The 18,204-nt window shown below is 43.2% G+C and overlaps 1 protein-coding gene across 2 annotated transcripts in view; it reads left to right on the top strand.

Annotated features, from left to right (window-relative positions):
* Positions 1–18,204, top strand: part of LOC143844925 (uncharacterized) — a 112,043-nt gene that overhangs the window by 2,533 nt on the left and 91,306 nt on the right. The gene's annotated exons all lie outside the window — the stretch shown is intronic.

Below are 18,204 nucleotides of genomic sequence, written 5' to 3'. Positions count from 1 at the left end.
GCCCCATGGGGCCATGATGTGGCAATGAATTCTACACTAACAACAAATGGGGAATTTTTTTCTGAGTGCACAGCCCCCAGATCTACAAGCTGAGTCAGTTCGTACATTTACCCGAAGAAACTTGGTCCACACATAAAGAGGAGACAGATTTCAATTTATGTGGGAAAAGTTCACAATCAGTGGTTTAAAAAAAATAGCAAGAAAATAACAGGTCTTTCTCCTCCTAACACTAAAATCTATTATTTGCCAGTGGAGAACTCGGCTGTTACAAAAACGCGTGTATTTATACCATGTATAAAATGGTGCTAATGCTCATGTTAAGTAATCATACAGAAAGGTCTTTAACAAAATTCTCAGAAAACATTGATATGGCATTGAATCCTTATCATGAATGCTGCTTTAATTTGTTTTTATTTAGGCCCCATTTTGTCCTCACAATAACCCTGTGAGGTAGGTTAGGCTGAGAATGATTCACTGGCCCAAGATCCCCTAACAAGTTTTATAGTAGAGTGGGGCTTTGAACCTGGGTTTCCTAGATCCTAGTCTGATATTCTGACCTCCACTCTGGCTATCTTAATATTAGGATTTAGGATTGGATACTATATGCATTTCTAGTTGTAGAGGGGGAAGGCCCTTTTTTCACCACCAGAAAAGCTCTGCTAGATATCTTGATGCTCTCATGGACAAAACTTACTTAGGACAGGAGCTGCAGTGAAGAGGAAGAACCAGGTGAGATTCTTCGGAAAAGCTGGTATAATTCATCCCTTGGTGTGTTTGTCTCCAGTTGTTGTATGTTGTAATTGTGTTTTTATCTCTGTTTTTAAATGCCACAGATTTCCTTGAATGCAGGATAATGTGGACAGAAAATCAGAAATAAATAAAACATGTAAAAATTGATAATTACTGATCCTGAATGTATACAAACCAAATTAGAGAACTCTCCTTAGAAGACTTCCTATAACAGCACAACATTCTTTTAAACAACATGTACTGGGGTCACTATTCTTGTAGGACCACACTGTCCGGTGGAGTAAGAATAGACTTCTGTTTGTCATTTCCAACTCCCTGTAAACTCCTTTGTAATTTCAACTGCACAGATGATTAAACTTTCTCAATTCTGTACAGAGGGCTACCTTGTCAAAATAGCTCCAGAGCCAGATGTTTCAAGTTCTTTGCAACCAAAATTAGGATAAAGCTTGGAAATCTTATCCTGCTGGATGCAAACAATCATGCAGTAGTAATTATGGTGTGCTGTTTATAGCTACGTGGCTTATAAGTGGGGAGATTTCATACATACTGGATTTGTGACTTGCAAGGCCAGCTCAAATGCAGAATGTCTCCCCAAAATAATGGACAGAAGCAAGTAATAATAATCACTTTGCATTTCATCACCTAGGGATAAATAGGAGACTTGTTCCACAGCAAGTGTTTATCAGACATATGTTGAATAGATGGCGCTTAATCCAAAGAAAGTGTACACTCAAAGAGACAGTGGCCTGGACAGTTTTCTTTGTTGCATCATATGTAGCAACTCTGGAGCAGTAGCGCAAAAGGCATTGAAGGCTGTGACATGGAGGCAATGGGTTTACCTGCAAGAGCAACAACGTCCCACTGTGATCTCAGAGGACCTAAAATAGTGAATCTAGTTATGACTTTTAAGCATTTTCACTAACTATATTTGTTCTTTGAGCACTGTGTTAAGAACAAATCTGCTCACCTTGCCCTAGGAACAAATAATAAGCAAAGGTTTAGCAGCACCATGTATCTTTTGCAGAAGAATAAATCAAATTGTTAATTCTAGAGGCCAGCTTTGTTTTAGGAAAACTGGCACTGTGTTGTTATTTACTGCCACCTTCTGGACATATGGAGGGTTTCTCTTGTTCTGTTGCTGTTTATAATATGCTTGATACTCATAGACTAATTTCCCAATCCAGTTTCTAGGGATCCAATTCGGACAATTAGTCCTTGAGCCAGACCTGCCAACTCCGCTTTGGGCAAGTTAATAGCTAAATCAAGATGTTTATTTAAATTTGCATCCAAGCCTTAAGAAAGGCAAAAATGAGCTAGGAAATAGTTTTCAGAGGATCACTTCTAATAGGAGAAAGAGCTGTCACATAGAGTTAAAGAGATAATTCTGAGAAGCTAGGAGAACACTGTGGTTTTTTGGCAGGAAACTGTTCACACACTCTCCATCTCACCTACCTCACAGGGTTATTGTGAGGAGAAAACGAAGAAGAGAACAATGTGAGCTGCTTTGGGTTCCAGTGGGGAGAAAGACAGGTACAGATGCCATCAATACATTGGAAAAATTAGTCTTGCTTTAACACATCACACTCTCTTCACTGAATGCACACACAGTGCTACAAACAAAAGAAGAACAAGGAGTAGGTGGTGTATTGTCAAGCAAAACAGTCTCATTCTTCCCTGCTTCAATTCTATGTGCCCCATATCTGTGAAATGCTGCAGCTACATAGAAGACTTTGAACGGGGTCTTGCTTCTGCATGAAGCTGAAGTTAAGCCACCTGATTATTTATTTATTTATTAAATTGATACCTCCTGGACCAGCCATCTCGAGGCAGTTCACAGCAGAACATAACAGTAAAATTACAAAATACCATAAAATTACAGGATACAAATCCCATAATGGTGGCACAGTATCCTCCAGCCAACACTAATCACAAACAGCAGCCACCATTCTCATCTCTAAGAAAAAACCCTGGACACCTCAATATTTGTCTTCCCAGTGTGAGTGCGCTCATATTGCTGGGCGACGTTAGCCCAAGGGTGATGTTCGGCCCTGAGGGGGGATACTGATTATACAAGGACGGGACAGGACCCAATCATATTTCCCTGGTCTGTTTAGCCCAGCCTCAACCAAATTTAGATGAACAAGTAGGTTGTAAGCTAGCATTTCTTGTTTTATGTTGTATTGTACTGCGGTGTATTGATTAAAATTTATAACAAAATATTTTTCTAAATTTCTATAATAAGCTTAAAATATTTTCAGAGCAAACCTATCATTTATTTTCATATATTACTCTGGGAACCCTGGCATGGGTGTAACATCATAGCAAAGCAAAAGAAATAACGAATCATGTGGCTGACTATATCTTAGGAGCGCAATGAAGAAAGGATGAAAATAAAGTCTATTGTGTTTCCTTTAAACAATGATGAGAGTTGATGCTGAAAGCTGAGCCGAGCAAGGTTCCTCTAGATCTAGAGGACAGATGCTCTACAGGTTGCAGTACCTCAATCTGATCGCTCAAGCTAAAAAAGTCACTTGGAGCTTGGTTCCTTCTTAGAGCTGTTTTCAATGCTATATAGGCCTTTGCTGCTAATGAAATGCAACTGAAACAAGGATATACTGGAACCTTGCTTAGCTCAGCTTTCAACATCAACTCTCATCATTGTTTAAAGGAAACACAATAAAGAGACTCCCCCCCCCATCTTTTCTTCATTGTGGTCCTCAGATATAGTCAGCCACATGATTTGTTCTTTCTTTTGCTTTGCTCTGTTGTTTTTCTGTTCTCCTATAGTGCTTCTGTTTCTCATGTGTGTAATATTCTATAGCAGTGGTCTCCAACCCCCGGTCCGGGGACTGGTATCGGTCCGTAGATCAGTCGGTACCGGGCTGCGGCTCCTTCTCATCCTCCTCCCCAGCTGCTGCCTTGGGTCTGCCCTGCCACTCTGCCGCCAGCTCACCTTTGGTGCTCTCCAGCGGCCACCATGGCTGGGGCTCTCCCTCGGCATGGCACTGTGCAGCTGCTGCTGGCAGCGCTCCCCTTTGGCGGGAAGTCAGGGGTGCCGGCGGGAAAGCAAGCGGAGCAGGGGCTCAGGCAGCAGCAGCAACGTCCCTCGGCAAAAGACTACCCCCCCACGGGCCTCAGTAAAATTGTCAAGCATTGACTGGTCCCCGGTGATAAAAAGGTTGGTGACCACTGTTTTATAGAAAGGCTGGAAGACTCAGTATCCTAGGACCTAGGAGTGTTACATTCCATTCCAGACCACAGATGAAAACTAAATCCTGTGTGTGTGTGTGGGGGGGGGGAGAACAATTTAGAGTGAGGGTGGGCCATTCCCAGCTCTTGATGAATTGGCAAAGTGGGATGAATTACCTAAAGCCATTCTTCTAGGCTTAACATATGTGAAAAGGGAGGGAGGGTAAATATGGTTTTAGAGCTAATATTAGATGCTAAGTTGCTAAAAATTGGCAGCTTGTTGAAAGATTAGCTATGAAGAACTACATTTAAAAAGTGGAGCTACTGCACCTTTCCCATTCACAGCGGAGCTGAACAGGAGGGGGGGGGGAGTGGACCAGAGGTGAGACAAGCTCCTCCCCACCCTTGAATTGGCTGCAGGCAGAACTTTCCCATGCAGGCTCTGTCCTCAACCACCCTTCACTTACCCCTTTATGTTGGAGCAAAGCAGAGTTCCTCTTTACTTCCATTTAAAAGGAAAGTTCTAGGATCTACACATGCTGTGCTTGGAAGCTTTCTGCCAAAAGTAGGGATAATATACCTTGTCACATAGTACAAAAATCCCCTATGGAAGTAACTACTTTTTGGTCAAAATACTGCCTTTTAGCTTATTTATGGGCTGCCATTTGGCAATCTTACACTGCTCTTATGGTTGGATGTCCTATTTAAAATATGAAAGGAAAACTAGGATGAGATTATCTAAGCAAGAACTGGATTTGTGTCACTTTGGTTTAAACACTTCTAATACAAACAGAACCAAAGGAAAGTCGAAGTGGAACCCTGCATTATTCCACCAAGAAGATCCTAAGCTGGTGGTAAGAAGACTCCTGCTAGGAATAAGCAGCACCAGCAAATAATGGGTCCATAAACATTTGGCAGGTTTCACTTGTAGGCTTCACTGACATCTCATGATCATCAGTACTAACATGCTCCCCCCCCCTCCCAAGATGTTCCAATGGCTCACACTATTAATTTGGTGCAATTTTCTCATCCATTAGTAATTGTTCACATGGAGGAATTATTTCTAAAAGGTAAAGCAAGAAGGTTGAATAAGACATTTCAAATGATAGCATGGATTCAACATTTACTGACCTTTAAAAACAGTCTAGCAAGAGGGATTTAATTAGATTACTTTGACATGTGCATGGTTTCATGACCAAGCTCTGTATCACATTTCACACTGCTTAGTCCATTGCTCTGCCAATACAGGTAGTCCGTCTTGCATATTACAAGGGGGGAAGTTTTAAAAACAATTTTAGAATTAAACTGAACAGAAAAGAAAACCATGATATGGTGAATGGAAAAAGCACATTACATTTGCTTGGCATTTCTTATCACTGTGAGCAATCAGAGACCAATCCTAAGGATTTGTTATGGCACATTTGCCAGCAATGAGCAGTCAAATATTTCTGCCTGTGAAATCGGAAAGCTCACGCCTTAAATAAATCTTTGTTGGTCTTAAAGCTGCTACTGGACTCTGATTTTATTGTGCTACTTCAGATCAACATGGCTACTCATTTGAATTTCTGCCTGTGGAGAGCCTAGCAGCTGATAAGCCTCATCCTGAGATCTTATATACTGGATCAGCACAAAGTGATACTCATTTATTCCTTTAATTGAGGTGTCACATGTGTACAAACTTAATTGTTTTAGGAAAATTAATAGATAATTCCTCAATAAGTATGGAAGGCCGACCTGGGTTCAAATATCCCTAAAGGGTTTTTTTAAAAAACAATTTCTATGAATCTTTGTTACCTTGAGTTAAGGCTTCTGCTACACCACTTATGCATTTCCATTCAGGAACAGAATTCCTTTCAATGTAGATCAGTTCCCATACACTTACAGAAAGCCCTGTAGGCTTATTTAAAATCTTCTCCAGAGCCTTATCAATGAAGTCAAATACTCTATAGGCTATTTCACTTATTAAAGCAGTTATGCTAGGGGTGTGTATATACAGGAGGAAAAGGTACATACTTCACTTATTACAGTGTACTATTCAAGTATTCCTATTAATAAATTATTCTTTTAAAAAAATGTTGATGTTGCTGTAAAACCAGTAGGTGGCAGTATTGTATTCACTTGGCGCAGAAACTGTCAAGACACAGTCCCCTCTTTACCCATTGGTTTGCAATGTGAGATCACAGTAAATGTGGATGAACTGAGAATTTTGCACCTATCTTGGCAAGTTAAAACTAGTCACTGGGCCTCAGTAAAATTGTCAAGCGTTGGGTGGTCCCCGGTGATAAAAAGATTGGGGACCACAGTCTTACAGGACTTTCATGAGAACCTATGAGATAGTGGTGAAGTCAGTGAAATGTGACTTTTAATCAACTTCCATCACATCTGCAAACTTGTGCCTAGCACAGTTATTTAGGGTAGTTCACCACCCTCAAAGAAGGGTACCAAAATAGAAGCATTTGTAAACCATTTTGCTGATAATGTTTCAACACTCTGCCATGACCTTCCACCAACTTAAGAAAAAGAAGGGGAACTAGAGGCCCTTTGGCTGCCTTTGGAGGATACACTAAATAGCTTCAGATGTCTCTTGCTGACCGAAGTGGACAGGTGTGCTGCTCTATCTGGCCACACCCAGTGGCAGCCTGAAGGAATATGCCCTTGGCTGGGAAGCAAAGCCTGAATCACCAACCGTTTAACAGAGTTAGAGTCCAGTCCAGGTCTTAACACTTGCGGAGGCAACCAAAATCCAAGGAAGCTCATCTATCGATGACCAGAACCAGGGCTTTCTCAGTCTTGGCCCCCACCTGGTGGAACAAGCTCCCAGAGGACAACAGGGTCCTGCCGGAGCTAAAACAATTCTACAGGGCCTGCAAAAAGGAATTCTTGGCCAAGATGAGTGAACAAGCCGTTACCACCAACCCAAAACCTCATAAACTGCACTAACTGAAAACCGGACCACGGTGCAGACTGACCAAACTGTTGTTGTTATTGAATATTATTATACCACACTGTTGTTGCTGTTATTAAGTACTATTATTATATTACATTGTTTGATACAAGTTCACTGTTAAATAAGTTTCATATTGAATGTTTATTGCACTTTACCACATATGAGAGTTATATTGTAAACCGCCCTGAGCTGAAAGGTAGGGTGGTATATAGAAATAATAAATAAATTTGCAGAGGGCAGTCTTAAATACTGGCTCAATATAGAAGAATAATAGAAGTGTTGGTTTTTATACCCCACTTTTCACTACCCAAAGGAGTCTCAAAGAGGCTTACATTCACATTCCCTTCTCTCCCCACAACAGACACCTTGTGAGGTAGGTGGGGCTGAGAGAGCTCTGACAGGGCTACTCTGTGAGAACAGCACTATAAGGACTGTGAATAGCCCAGGATCACCCAGCTGGCTGCATGTGGAGGAACGGGGAATCAAGCCAGGCTCACCAGACTAGAAGCTGCTGCTCTTAACCACAAAGCTGCCAAAAGGGAGAATGTTGTAAAGCTTCTTTGAGTACCAATTAGGGGGAATAGTGGGATATGCAAGAATGAATGAATAAACAAGTGGGGGGTGCTTTTAGGGCTGCCAACTCCAGTGTGTCTGTCCAAGCAAACCTGCAGATCCCAGGGCCAGCGTTTCCTGAGGGCCTGGCCTACAGAAATGCTGCGATGCTAGTGAAAGTGCAGGGTCTCTTCCAACTGCCTACATTGCCAAAAAACTTCCATGGGTGCATTTGAAAAAGCTGGCGGGTTGAGGAGGCAGAGGGTCTGGGGAAAATCCTGAGGGATAGCAGGGCAGGATCTTCCAGCCTGGAGGCTCTGGTTGGTGTGTGTGTGTGTGTGTGTGTGTGAGTGAGAGAGTGAGTGAGAGAGAGAACCAGTTCCAACCCTGATGCAGAGTGATGAAGGACAGCCCAGGAAAGAGCTGGCACCAGGTGATTGAAGGAAGAAGGGCTTCCAAGCTGTAGACCAGGGGTAGTCAAACTGCGGCCCTCCAGATGTCCATGGACTACAATTCCCAGGAGCCCCCTGCCAGCGAACGCTGGCAGGGGGCTCCTGGGAATTGTAGTCCATGGACATCTGGAGGGCCGCAGTTTGACTACCCCTGCTGTAGACAGAGGAGGCAAATAAGAGAGGGTCCCTGCAGCCTAAAGGTGGCCCTGGGGCAATCAGGACTGAGCACTGTTGGGGTGAAGAAGGCATGGAGGCTTGAGGGGAACACTAGAAGTGAGCAACACAAGGGATGGGACATCAGCATAGCAGCATGCTACAGTCCAAGGAGGAGCCCAGGATCCCTAGCCTGAGGCCATACGCATCTGTAACATCCAGCCTTGGAAATTTCTGGGAGTGGAACCCTTAGAGGAGAAAACTCAGGGAACGTCACCCAGAATCTGTGACATACTGTCAAATCTGCCCTCTGAAACTGCCATTTTTTCCAGAGAAACTGCTATCATCTGGAGTGCAGCTGTAATTCCAGATTGGGTTGCTCAGCTCCAGTGGGGCCTAGAGATCTGTAACTACAACTAATCTCCAGAGATCGGTTCCCCTGGAGGAAATGGTGGGTGGACTTTATGGCATTGCACCCTGCTAATGTCCCTTCCCTCGCTGAACCCCAAACTCCCAGCCATTACTCCCAGATCTCCAGGGATTTTCCAACCAGAAGGTGACAACCCTAATTCTAAGATAACTCCAGGCCCTATGTGAAAGTTGCCAACCCTAGATGTTTTAAGACAGGAGTAGCCAAACTGCATCCCTCCAGATGTCCATGGACTACAATTCCCACAATCCCCTCCCAGCAAACACTAGACATCTGGAGGGCCCTGTTTGACTACGCCTGTTTTAGGACTTTGAGGAAAGTTTTACCCTCTTCACCCTCCTCTTGCAAATTCTTTCTTTGGTATCCTACATGCCTCTGGCTAAAGCACTCCCTATTAAATGAAACAGAAACAGATCCATTACACATATGTAAATGTGCTTCTCCTACAGTGTATTTCTCCACTGAAGCACCAGTTATAGGCAGATTTCGTATAACAAAAAGTAGTTCTCATTTGGTTCCTCATGAATTGGTTAGTAATTAGGGTTTGTCTGTATTGGGTTGAGTTTTCACATTTCCACTGTGAATGTAACAGATTATTTCTCTACCTTTATCTACTCTTGCATTTGCTCTCTAATGGAAATTTTTTGAACAACTCTTGGCACTGGTGAAAGGGACCAACAGAGCAAACAGATGGAGACCCATTGCATTACTGCAGCGTGCATCTGCAAGGCAATTAGATGGAGAAGATTCCACAGCGCAGGTGTGTGTAGGATGGAGGAAAAGCTGGCATGTCTGTATGGTAACTGAAATAACCAAACAGGTGTGAGTTGTGTAGCCATGCTCCTTCCATGTCCTCCCCAAATGTTTAGGTAATGTGGTTACCTAATATTATACTATTCAGCTGCACTAGTCATGCAAATCAAGCACATGACATTAAAATACCAAGAATATAATTTAAGCATGCAAGAGAATGCTTTGCTGGTTCAAAACAAACCTCAGTGCAGTCCATTATCTTATTTCCCATGGTGACCAGCCAAACAGGAACCACACATACCGGTCTGGATGGCAATAGTCCTCCAAATTCAGGTGCTAGATACCATAGAGATGCCATTTAGCTTCTTTGTCTATCTGTCAGTGATCAAACCATCATATGAATGCAGGCTCACACACATCAGCCAGACTAGCCATGCCATATCCACTTTTACACACCTTTTAGCCTCAGCTAATGGGGTTTAAAGGTACATGAATGAACATTCTGCCCTCTCTCAGGTTCCATTCTCAACAGGAAATGGGAAATTGCCTGGCAATGTTGCAGAGGCTTCTGGGACAGTCTTCTATTATGGAGGGGGAGAAAACAGGCCAAGTATCTCTAGCTGAGGTAGGCCCACTACAGGATACAGGCTTTGGCAGACACTTGGCTATGCCTCTCTCAGACTTGCCAAAAGACTTGCTTCAAGATATCTTTCCCATCCATCGTCTCATCCTGAGACTTTGGGAATGCAAGAGCCACTACTGAAGCTCATCCATCTTCTCACCAGTGCACTACTTTTTAGCAGGAGGGAACAAAGAAATCCCCACCTGCCTCGACTGGCTTATACAGAGGTGGAATGTATAACATTAAGTATGCAGTAGAACATTTAGAAAAGGATGAGTCTTTTCATACCAATCTGAACCTGAATTTATGACCTACAGAAAGCCCATTAGGGATCCATTAGTGCCATCCTAAACTGAGTTACGCTCTTCTAAGCCCATGACCTTCAATAGAAAAGTGAGCCTTTCCTTATGACTGCTCCATATATGACATAACACAGCGAATCCATAAAAACCAGGGTGATTAGTGGTGCCAATGGAGTGCAAGTAGGTTCCAGGTGCACTTTCAGCTTGAACATGGGTCTGGCTAGAAATAAATTAATTAGTTCAGGAGGTTAATCACTCAACTGAGGCATTAATTTGCAGGAGCTTAGAGTTTATTGATAAATTCACTTGTACACTTGGCTGGGAAAGATTCATTTGACCAAACACCAACTATGGAGATGAACTGTAAGTATCTTTGTTACATACATCATACATATATTTCTTGCTGGCCCAGAGAAGAGTTCCAAAAGGAATGCTAAAGAAATCCTCTTTTGCAGCCCAGACAGAGACTCACCTAGTCCAGCAACCAGTTTCCGCATTGATGCTTCACATGTCTCTGGAAGTCCATAGGGATGGAGAGACCCAGTTTGGCGTAGTGGCTAGGAGTGCGGACTTCTAATCTGGCATGCCGGGTTTCATTCTGTTCTCCCCCACATGAAGCCAGCTGGGTGACCTTGGGCTTGTCCCAGCACTGATAAAGCTGTTCTGACCGAGCAGTCATATCAGGGCTCTCTCAGCCTCATCTATCTCACAGGGTGTCTGTTGTGGGGAGAGGAAAGGGAAGGCGACTGTAAGCCACTTTGAGATTCCTTCAGGTAGTAAAAAGCAGCATACAACTCTTCTTCTTCGTCATCTTCGTCGTCTTCGTCTTCTACCATGTTGAGTGCCCCAGTTACCTGGAAGCCAGATGAATACTGCTCGAAGATTATAATAATTATTATTTGAGTCCTAGGATCAAAACGGTTTCTTTATATTTAACTTTCCCAAGCCACTCATAAATACATTTCTCAATAATGTCCCTCCTCTCTTCTCTTGTCTCTTTCCACACTGAAATAGCCCTGCATTGCATTTATAGGAGATTCCATTATGCTTTCCTGTGTGGTTCAAGTTATTTAATTTAATATGGATTAATGTCAAAAAAATTGGCTTTAGTATGGGTGCCTAGATACAAAGCTACCAAAATTAAGACAAAATATATCTCCAAAGAAAACATACCATCCCAGAAGGAATTCAGCATGAAGCACACACATTTTACCCAGGAAAATGAAAGGGAAATGACCGTGACTTACAGAATAAAGCTGCATCTGGACTTCAGCTGCTGATTCCCATGTGAAGAAAGGCAACTTCCATGGGCTTCAAAACTCAGGGAGCACCTGCAGCATGAGCAGTGCCTGTCCTGTGTCACTAGGTATGTAGATCCAAAGAGTGCACAGTGCACAACCAAGGACCAGCTGACCTGAGTTAAAATGGATCTGGGGGGAAGGGCAGGGATGGAAACACACTGGTTTGAGCTCCCATTCTGAACCCACTGAATTGAGTGGCAGTGCATATGTAAAAAGGATACATCAGTGTAGAAAAAGCATGTAAAATAAGACAAAGAATCACTGATAACAAGGCCAATTTTAATACTGCAGCTAGAGAAATCATTTGGCGCAAGTCTGAATGCTTCTCGGACTCTAGAACCACCTCCTTCTGTCTCTGCCCTTTACGGTAACAGTGCAGTTGTTTTCTCCCACAACAGAGAATTGTACTGCAGTAGCGTATTAAGTTTGAGCAATCTGGTTGCTATGGCAGCATTAACAATCCATAGCTAAAGTCCACTGAAAAGCAGCGAAGGTTCTCTTCATTTGTATCCTTCAGTCCTGAAATACATTCACAAAACCGTCAACCATTTGCTTAAGCTGCTATGGCTAAAGCAATGAGTCAGGATTATAGGCTGGATTTCAAAAAACAAGCAGGCCCAGGAATATTCACTTGTTGATAAGGCCTATAGCTCGTGATATCCAGAACTGTATTTGGGATGAGCTGGACAGGATCCCCAATGTTTTATTTCTACCCTCACTAGGCCGTATCTCAATTTACAAATGCTTTCCCTGCTCCTTCCACTGGAGCTTCAGTTTTGTTACGTTTCTTCTGTTTTTTTACTTGAGGTTGCAAGCTCTACCCTCTCTAACAACCTACTAGGGCTCGGTAAACTCTGCCCTCCTATCCCAGCAGGAGCTGGCAGAAGAGAGTAAAATACCCACAGCTACCACCCAAGAAAAGAGCAAGGTGGCTGGAGAGGGATGGCTGTGGTTTTATTCTTCCTTCTCTTCTGTTAGCTTGTTCTCTTTCAGGTGCCTTGGCAATCTCAAATTCTCACCTGAGCTGATTTGTGATATTTTAGCCTTCTTACATGTCCACCATAAATGATAGAATGTCCCTTCATGTTTTTCACATTTCTGGCAAACAGTCAACGTATTTTTGTACATCTTAGATAACATCTTGGGTGACAAATACCAACAATAATCATTTTATAAAAGTTCTTCATAAGGCTGGAACTTAATATAAATTTAAGACTCTTCAACCACATACTTTCACATTGCTCCATTTATATGCTATGCTCAACATTTTTAGCCCATTTTATCATACTGTGCTACCCTAGCCGGGCACACACAGGGTTAGTCCATAGGAATGCATGCTTTCCAAGTTACCCAAGTTCAGAGTGCATACCAGAGAGTAGTCAAAAGTCCAGTCCGGGTCTTATTTGAAGCCTTGCCAGCCAATGTTCAAAGGAATACCAAAGGGAGCATCGTTAAGTACACCAAGGTCGAAAGCCGGATAGTCGTTCAAGCATAAATCAAGTCCACAATACCTATTCGTAGTCAGTCGTTGTACCAAGGGTCGTCAAGCCGGGAATCAGTCAGGCAGAGCTTCACTGAGGCGTAAGTAAACCAGAACCGGGTCAAGATAACGGGTTGGCTTGTGCAAAAGTTGCATCCACACTGAGAAGCACTGTTGCCGTGCTTAAATGCAGGCTGAGCTGACAGGCTAAGTGGTTGCACCTGTACTCAGTCTCCGTCCATTGAATCAGCCCCACCTGGGCCCCCATCTAGCTTCCTCCCTTGCTCTGCATTCCCTCCTGCGCTGTGGAGAGGAGTCTGGACTGTGAAAGGGTGTTGCTGCAGGCTGAGGTGCTGCTGGCGCAGAGGGTATGAAGACTGCCTGTCTGGGAACTGGTTGTGTGTCCCTATCGGGGCTTGCCTCTGTAACCGGCATCCTGCTGCTTTGCCCCAGCTCCTCATCTTCCTCCTCCGAGGGATCTGGCAGAACAGGCTCTGGCATTGGTGCAGAGGCACCCTCTGGTAATGGGGCCATGACACATACATTGTTTCACTCATTCTTCCTCCTTCTCAAATTTCAACAAAAGTTTATACATCTTAGCAACAATATGTTCATCAAATGTACACAATTCTACTTCAAATTCAGTCTTAAACTGATCATATTTTTGTGGCAAAGGAGCACCATTCCAGTCCCCCATTAAACACTCTCTCTCATAGGGAAGCTCAATCTGTTCATAAGCAGTTTATAAAAATGCCCTTTATCTTCACTTGGAGCATAATCCTCAAGTAGTTTTGACACCAGTAATGTTAACCTCCACCCCCACAAATCCACCATGTTCATCTGTCAGTACCAATACCATAATTGTGGATTTATATACAAAATAACTCCCTTTTTATTGTCTGTAGAAATAAATTCATCATCCAAAAGTTTATATATCACATATTTTGCATCCCTTTTCCTAATATGGGACACTTGTAAACAAAGAATGTGGTTCTAGTTTTCCTCAAATAATGAAAAAAATTATTCTTTTTGTGTGTTTGATGGAGTGGTGCACAGGACTTTCAGCAGTCATGTGGATCTTTTGGTTGATGTTAATAGCCAAGGTGGTCTCTCCATGAGCCACAGAATGAGTAATACATTAGGGCATGAATCAAATTATCTCCAACTAATTCCAGGTTCATATCTATCTAAAATAAGGTGACCAGATGTTAACACTGGTAAAGTGGGACACCATTGACCGGGGGGGGGGGAGGGTTCTTGATTAAAAATTTGATCTATATGGAGCAACAAAAAGTTTCATAGAATGCATAGAACACAAAAATAGAATGCAAAAATAGCATTGTAATATTTTAAAATTTCAACATAAGTACAATTTGCCAGGTACCCCCAAATGTCCCTCCGAAGGTGGGACAATCTGGTTGCCTTAATCTAAAATGCATGTGTAGTCCTCCATCTAATTTTTTCCCTGTAGAGTTGCACACAATTGTGATTAAAAAAAAATACAGTTCCTTCCTAATCAACACTCCACTGCAGTTAACAAGTGTATTCTCAAACCCAAAATTCAATACTTTTTTGCCAAAGTAGCATTAGTTTTCACTGTCACAGGTTTGGCTTGCATGACTCTTGAGGAGGGGAGACTGGGTGGAGGAGCACAACATCCTTCCTGAGCCAATCAGGGATCGGTGGGGTATTATTATTAATAATAATAACATGGCTGCTTCCACATGAGGGTGATTCCTTGTTCTCTTCCAAGTGTATTGCCAATGCAAAGAAGAAGAGTTGGTTCTTACATGCTGCTTTTCTCTACCGAAAGGAGTCTCAAATCGGCTTACATTCACCTTACCTTTCTTCTCCCCACAACAGACATCCTGTGACGGAGGTGAGCCTGAGAAAGCCCTGCTATTATTGCTAAGTCAGAACAGCTTTATCAGTGATGTGGCAAGCCAGAGGTCACCCAGGTGGCTGTATGTAGAGGATGAGTGGGGAATCAAACCCAACTCACCAGATTAGAAGTCCGCACTCCCAACCACTATACCAAGTGGCAGTGGGAGCTTCTGGATAGGGGCTTCCCCCCATGCTTTCCCATTCTGTCTATACTATCCCACCCCAGCTGAATTTCTGCCAGGTTTTAGTTGGGTGTAAACTGCACGGAGCTTTTATTCCAATCCCAGGTCGATTCAGTCCCTGCAGTCTACCCAGAATGCGATTTCCATTTTGATTTTGGACGATTTAAATTTTCCTTCTGCAACAAGCATGATTGATCCAGCATGACCCTACCTTTATTGTGCGATATCTTAGAGTGCTTTTAACCCTCAATATTTTAAGAATCGGATTGAGAAAGCAGACTGTTTTGAATCTGGTCTCTGCTCCGTGGTAGACATCCCCTGACTGGCCAAAGCTGCCCATGTGACAAACTTGCCTTAAAGGAGAAGCCCCTAATTTTTCTCAACTTCTGTCGGTCTTGGATTTTTTTCTCCCTCCTCTGCCTTCTTCGATCCTCTCCCGCCCCCTCCAAGAAAAGAAAGAGGCTCCTGCTCTGCTTGGCTCCTCCTCCCCCTTCAAGAAAAGAAAAAAAGAGGCTGTTCTTTGGTCCCTCCCCCTTCGGAACTACCCTAACCATGTGCAGAACACTTTTCTGTTTCAATGGGGAGGGGGGAGAGGAAGACTCGAGTTCAAATTGATCTGAATTCAACAGGATTGACAATGCAATAAACAAAGTAAGTGCAGATTCAGCCCTGGAATCAGCAGGTATATCACTATAGAGCTGGTAGGGTCTCATGGGAATTGCTGGCAGGGCTCATGGGAATTGTAGTCCATGAACATCTGGAGGACCACAGGTTGACTACCCCTGCTATAGAGGACTATAGTAATATAGCTACTGCTGATAAGGAAATATGTACCTGTAGTTGGTGTTGGTGGGGAAATGTGGTGGGATAATAGGAAAGGGCAGGTTTATTCTATAAAAGGGTGGTTTGAATTCAATGGCCAACCATCTGATCTTGCTTCGTTTGCATGGTTTGGCAGGGCAGGCAAACAACTCTGGGAGCTCTCGTGTATTGTTAGGAAAAGGGACTGGTCGGTAGTGGTCAGATTTGTTGTATAGCAAAAAGATACTTGCAGTGCTATTGTATGGATCCCTGGTGTCCCATTATGTTGTTCTCTCTCCATGAAGTGCATCTACTTTTAAATAAGTCATTTCTGCCTGGAAGGTGCATTAGTGGCGCAAACTTTGTTGTTCTCCTGGGGGAAATTTTCTTGCATTCCATTTTCTCAACCCCCTTCTTTTTTATTTTACTATGGAAAGATAGAATGCATTCCTCATTGATAAGCTGTAAAGGAGGCTGGAATGTTCCAGGAGCTACCGTATTTGGGTTGTGTGGAGTTTCTTTTGCTGATACATGGGAACTTGAGAATCCCTACAGATGACTTTTTTAAGCGGACTGGAGAAACTTTAAACTCACAGTTATTATTGAATGAACATGCTGCCAACAGCATGCAGTGCACCATATGCAGCTCTGAGGACAATAACCGAGTTAAGTCCTGTCTGACATTAGGAGACAGGTTGTCTCGCATATTACCGACTTGGTGAGATTTGGATTAATCTAGGGGTCACTCAGTTATAGAAGTAGAGGAGTTGGTTTTTACACCCTACTTTTCACTACTCAAAGGAGTCTCAAAGCAGCTCAAAGAGGCCTTCCTCTCCCTATGATAGACACCCTGTGTGAGGTAGGTGGAGCTGAGAGAGCTCTGACAGAACTGCTTTGCAAGAATAGCTCCAACAAGACTGTGACTAGCCCAAGGTCACCCAGCTGGTTGCATGTGGGAGGAGTGGGGAATCAAACCTGATTCTCCAGATTAGAGGCTACTACTCTGAACCACTACACTTAAGCTGGTTCTGGCAGTGAAGAAAGTATCAGCTAGGATTTTAGTTTCAGTACCATGTCAAAATGGCATCTCCAGAGGTGACATCACCAGTGGCACTAACAGGCAGGCTCAGAGGACTGAGGGGAGGAGAGACAGGACATGGTTTAAGGTGGGAGAGGACACGCAGACTCTGCCCCCTCCTGGACACAGAAACCATGAAATGCTCAGGAGGGGGGAAAGGGAAGCTATGGAAGCAGCCACTTCCCTAGCTTGTGGCATAATCCATTAAGGCAGGAGGGGAAATCCCACAGACCCTCCCTGGAGCTCTAACAGACCCCTGTGGGCCCACAGACACCTGGCTGGGAATCCCTGGGCCACAGGCAGGTATTCCGGTACAAATAAGGAGGGATAGGTGAGTGGGAAGGTCAGCTACAAAAATGGATAACAATGTAATTGGGTAGCGTCTTAGGATCAAGACATTACAGCAGCTGTGAAACTACAACAGTAATGTAGGAAGTTGTCTTTTGGTACATAAAGTTAGGTGAAAAAGAACAATGCATTCTGTGATGCTGTCTAGGTTTTGCTGGTCTACTTTAAATGCAACCGTGAGCTCACTTGGAGAGCCTGTATCCTTTTTCGTCTTTGGTGGACTTCATAAATGTGATAAGGAGCTTCAATCTGTACTCATACTTTGATCTTTTTCTCTGGGCACGCAAAAAATTAATCCGACGATTTCTCTTTGTTGGAGCCCATCACTCACATAAGATAACGAGAACAAATTCTATTGCTTTAATCACTGCCCTTCAGCCAAATTCTTTCCCCATTTACATTTGTTACATTTGAAGTGATTTTATGGGAGAATATCATGTGTGTAATTGGAAGATGACGTTAATTATTTACATGTGGCTCTTTGCATGATGTTTAAAACTCATTCAGTAGTGAGCTGTACTACATCATAGGGCTAAAAGGTTTTGAGAAAGAAAGGTTGAATAACAACGAATTATAGCTAGACTCACAATCAAGTTCATATCTATTTTTAGGCTACTTAATACCAAGATAATCCTTTGCATAGACATCAGATGCAAGCTCACTGTAACTTGTGAGAAGCATTCTGGGAGTGCTTAGTCCCAGTTGCAGGAAACAAGAGAAGGATCCTCTCTTTACAAGTCCCCCCCCCTCTTCTGGGGCTAAGAGCAGCCCGTGAATAGGTAGGAAGAGAAGAGGATTTTGATCAACAGCACAAAGGGGAAGAATTGCTCTTTCTATTTCACAGTGTTACATCCGAAACCCAATTGCAACCCTCCTGGTTGCTTTTAAAGGGTTATTGAGGATCTTCAACAAAGGGCTGTCTGTTGGGGCCAGTGCTAGAGTGGGTGATACGGGTCCCCCTTGCCTTTGGTACCTGAACA

The sequence above is a fragment of the Paroedura picta genome, chromosome 9, assembly GCF_049243985.1.
Source record: "Paroedura picta isolate Pp20150507F chromosome 9, Ppicta_v3.0, whole genome shotgun sequence".
Taxonomy (NCBI): domain Eukaryota; kingdom Metazoa; phylum Chordata; class Lepidosauria; order Squamata; family Gekkonidae; genus Paroedura; species Paroedura picta.
Note: the sequence above shows the minus strand (reverse complement) of the source record. Positions and strands in the feature narration are given on the sequence as shown.